Source organism: Elephantulus edwardii, unplaced genomic scaffold, assembly GCF_000299155.1.
Source record: "Elephantulus edwardii isolate Elephantulus edwardi_28Jun2011 unplaced genomic scaffold, EleEdw1.0 scaffold00164, whole genome shotgun sequence".
NCBI lineage: Eukaryota > Metazoa > Chordata > Mammalia > Macroscelidea > Macroscelididae > Elephantulus > Elephantulus edwardii.
In genome coordinates, this window is record NW_006399914.1 from 7746843 (window position 1) to 7751503 (window position 4661).

The window sequence follows — 4661 nt, forward strand, 5'->3', positions numbered from 1 at the left end:
TCACAAAGATTTGTACAAATTCAAAAGAGCAAGACATCCAATTCAAAGTCACGTACGACATGATTGGAGGCTTGAAGAATCAGTTAAAAGCAATTCGAGAAATAATTGAATTACCTCTCAAACAGCCTGAACTCTTCAAGAGTTATGGAATTCCTCCTCCTAGGGGAGTGCTGCTATATGGCCCTCTGGGTACAGGAAAGACAATGATTGCCAAGGCTATTGCTAATGAAGTTGGAGCTCATGTAAATTTTATGGCGAGACTGAAGCAAGGTTACGTCAGATATTTGCTGAAGCCACTCTGCGACACCCATCAGTTATATTTATTGATGAACTGGATGCACTTTGCCCTAAGAGAGATGGGGCTCAAAATGAAGTAGAAAAAAGAGTTGTGGCTTCACTCTTAACACTAATGGATGGCATTGGCTCAGAAGGAAGTAAAGGGCAAGTGTTGGTCCTTGGGGCCACTAACCGTCCTCACGCTTTGGATGCTGCACTCCGAAGACCTGGTCGATTTGATCAGGAGATTGAGATTGGAGTTCCTAATGCTGAGGACCATTTAGATATCCTCCAGAAACTACTTCGAAAGGTACCCCATTTGCTCACTGAAGCTGAACTGCTACAACTGGCAAATAATGCTCATGGATATGTTGGAGCAGACCTGAAAGCCTTGTGTAATGAAGCAGGTATCCATGCTTTGAGAAGAGTCCTGAAGAAACAGCCAAACATCCCTGACAGCAAAGTGGCTGGGCTGGTGAAGATTACTTTGAATGATTTCTTAAAAGGAATGAATGATATCAGACCCAGTGCTATGAAGGAGGTGGCAATTGATGTTCCAAATGTATCCTGGTCAGATATAGGAGGACTGGAAAATGTCAAACTGAAATTGAAACAGGCTGTAGAGTGGCCCTTAAAACACCCAGAGTCTTTCATCCGGATGGGTATTCAACCACCTAAAGGAGTTCTTCTGTATGGCCCACCTGGATGCTCTAAAACAATGATAGCAAAAGCTTTGGCCAATGAAAGTGGACTTAATTTTCTAGCTATAAAGGGACCTGAACTAATGAATAAATATGTTGGTGAGTCTGAAAGAGCAATTAGAGAGATCTTCCAAAAAGCAAAAGCAGTGGCTCCTTCAATACTTTTCTTTGATGAACTTGATGCCTTAGCAGTTGAAAGGGGCAGCTCTTCAGGTGCTGGGAATGTAGCAGACCGTGTTTTGGCCCAGCTCTTAACAGAAATTGATGGGATTGAACAATTAAAGGATGTGACTATTTTGGCTGCTACTAACCGCCCAGATAGGATAGATAAGGCTTTGATGCGACCTGGAAGGATTGATAGAATCATCTACGTGCCTTTACCAGATGCAGCAATGAGAAAGGAAATATTTAACCTGGAGTTTCGTTCTATGCCCATCAGTAATGAAGTTGACCTAGATGAACTCATCCTCCTAACAGATACATATTCGGGAGCAGAGATTATAGCTGTCTGTCGAGAGGCAGCTCTTCTGGCTCTAGAAGAAAACATCCAAGCCAAGTGCGTTATGAAAAAGCATTTTTCTCAAGCCTTGCTTTCTGTGACACCTAGAATTCCTGAAGCGTTGAGACAGTTTTATGAAGATTATCAAGAGAAGAGTGGACTACATCCACTCTGAAAAGTTCAAATACTATAATCACTATGCTACAATACCCCTTTTAGAAAAAAATTGTTTGCTTTGGTTTTTTTTTCTTGATTGATTGTTTCCATTTTTTTTTATTAGGTAAATGTCTGAACTATGTTCACTGGATTTTGGAGCCTATAGATTTTAGTAGACATTTAAACTACATGATTGTAATGAAAATATCTTCGGTCATAAGTTTAAATTTAATATATGTGAAAATGTGTGGTGCTTCCCCCCCCCCATCTTTTATCTGTTTTATTCATCCCTCAGAATAGTCTTCTTACTCCAGATGCTTTTAGTGCCTTCTTTAATGAGCAACCTCTGGACATAGATTTTGTCCAAGAAAGTTAGGAAATTAGGAGTGAATGGTCACAAGTCTTTATTTTACGTGACCTACCAGTGAAAGAACCAGATGTGCCAGCCAAGCTTATATGAGTTTGGTTCCAAATATGTTTTTGTTCTCATTATAATTTACACCTACTTTCTCTGGTGCTTTCTAAACCTGTACTGATGGTAAAGTAAAAGAATTTGTTTAAGTCCATTCTAGATCTACAACAGTAAACTTATTTGGGGTTTGTTATTTGTTACTTCCCCACTCCCCTATAAAAAGATAAGTAAATCATATTGGGTGTTCATGTTTTAACTTGTGCACATTTTCCAGTTACTAGTAAACATTTTCCCTTTAAAGAAAAAAAAATTCATTTGTATTGCCTAAAGTTTTTGTTAATCAACCAATTTCTGATGCTCTTGTAATATTTACTGATGGATCTTCCAGAGAAAGGGCTGTTTTTGAACCAATTGGAAATCTTTAAAATAGTTGAGTGTTCATCATTTTTAACACTACAGGCCAAATTAAATGCTGTTGAGCAAGTACTAATAATTGCCCTCAGTCTATCGTATAAAACTATATATATGGTTTTCTATATAAACATATGTAATTTACATAGTTAATGCACTTCCAATTATTGATGCAGTGAATATTATCAGAACAAAAATTCTATGGTTTTGTAATTATTTCTTCATATACAATTGTTAATTAGACAAAGAGATGGTAATATTTTTGTCAGTCATATTGAGTCTTATTCTTTTTGCCAGGACCTTTAGTGAAATAAAACAAATTGGTTAGTAAATGTTTAATGGATTTTAATTTAGCAAAAGCATAACAATTTCATCATAGTCATTATGCTGTAGTGAATATTTACATGGGGTGCCTCATATTCTGGAAGAGATTGTTAAGGTATTGTAGAATCATGTGTAGGATGTTTGTCTCTGTTACCTGTTCCACATTTTAGGGTGAGTCCTAGAGGATTGTTGCCAGATTGTGTTTGACGGGTGAATGCGGGTCACATTCCCAAATTTGAAAGATTGCAAAATGTGTGCTCGCTTCGGCAGCACATATACTAAAATTGGAACAATACAGAGAAGATCAGCAAGAAGTGTTCCAATTTTAAAAAAAAGATTGCAAATTGTTCATGTTATTATTAATATCAGTTCTGGTTTTGCGGTAATATCTTGTTTATCAGAAAAAGCAACTAACTATGTTGTGGAACATTATTTATTAGCTTTTTCTATGTTAGAAACTCCTAGAATAATCTAGATTTATAACACTCCTAGCTATACCAGCAAAAGTTTTCAAAATTTTTGTGAATATTTTACTGTTTGTCAGGGGGCTGAGTTTCCTTGCACTCCTCAAAAACAAGGTATTATGGAATATACTCTTTATGCTATCAAAAATTATTTATCTGCTGTAGAAACCCATCATGGACTGTACAGTTGAATTATTTAGCTTCCGACTGATGAGCTTCCGGATATGGAGCAGATAGAATAAACGCCATCTTTCCAGCAGATGCTGACTTTCCCTCATGTTTTGAGAAAGGTCGTGCTGGCATCTGGCAACCACCTTGGAGAAAATGTCATCATAACAATGCTATGGCCATTCTCTTAACTAGCTGATAATATAATTTTTAAAGGACCAACAGTTGGAATGCTACCTCACTTGGGGACTGGTCACCTCTTCATACATACGGTCCCGGACTTTCTGTGAAAAGATTTGTGGGAGGAATGTGGACCATTGATATGAAGAACTTTCAAACAAATTGTGGAAATTAGTTGCTAGTATTCGATAAATGTCCCCTGTGTCCCAAAAGATAAATGTAAGGGAGATAATGTCACAAGTGACAGAGTCATGTCATGTGTACCTAAACCATATGTCTTATTGATTGGTAATAATGTAATCACTGGTGATTATCCAAAATTTAATGTAAGTTGTTCCCATAAAATTTCTAACTATATTAGCTCTGTTACCAAAGATGATTCAGTTGTTATTCTAAAGAATCCTCCTATTGTTATGACATTGGTAAAGTTAAATGATATTTGGTATGATAATAATGGCTTGCAAATTTTAAAAGTTATATAAGTTATCATTAAAAACCAAGAGAGCTGTAGGTCTTGTTATTGTAGAAATTGTTTCTCTTAGACCTATGATTGCTGCTGTCTCTACTTCTGCTGTAGCTTCAACACAAGAAGTCCACACAGCTAAGTTTTTAATTGGGTTAGTGCATATTGTGACAAAAAATTTAAAGCAAAAGAATGTATAATCAATCAATTATGGCCTAAAAGTTAAGGGGACGTGGTCAAGGACCAGTCACTCTTTTGGGGGGCCCTTAATGGCTTTCTTTTGGCCCCTGGGCAATTCAGAGGCTTACACGCTTTATCAACCAGCAGGTCAAATCCATAGCCTCCCATCCCATACAAGTCCATTATCAAAGACTGCATAAGGCCAATAAAGAAAATCCTTGATGATACAGGCTAATAAACCGGGCAGCCAGAGACGGGTAAGAGACACTGGCCCCTGTTTCAACCTAAGACAGGCGCCTCGCCATAGCTACTAGGTTAGCCCATGACGGGTAAGATCAGTAGGTGCGGTGTCCAACCTAAGACAGGCACTGGTTTCATACATGGTTAAACAGGAGAGCACCAAAGGTAATCCTGTTGTGCTTTTGCA

At 37.7% G+C, this 4661-nt stretch overlaps 1 pseudogene; it reads left to right on the plus strand.

Annotated features, from left to right (window-relative positions):
• Window positions 1-1651, plus strand: part of LOC102852953 — a 19969-nt pseudogene extending 18318 nt beyond the window's left edge.
• Window positions 1652-4661: the final 3010 nt, after the last annotated feature.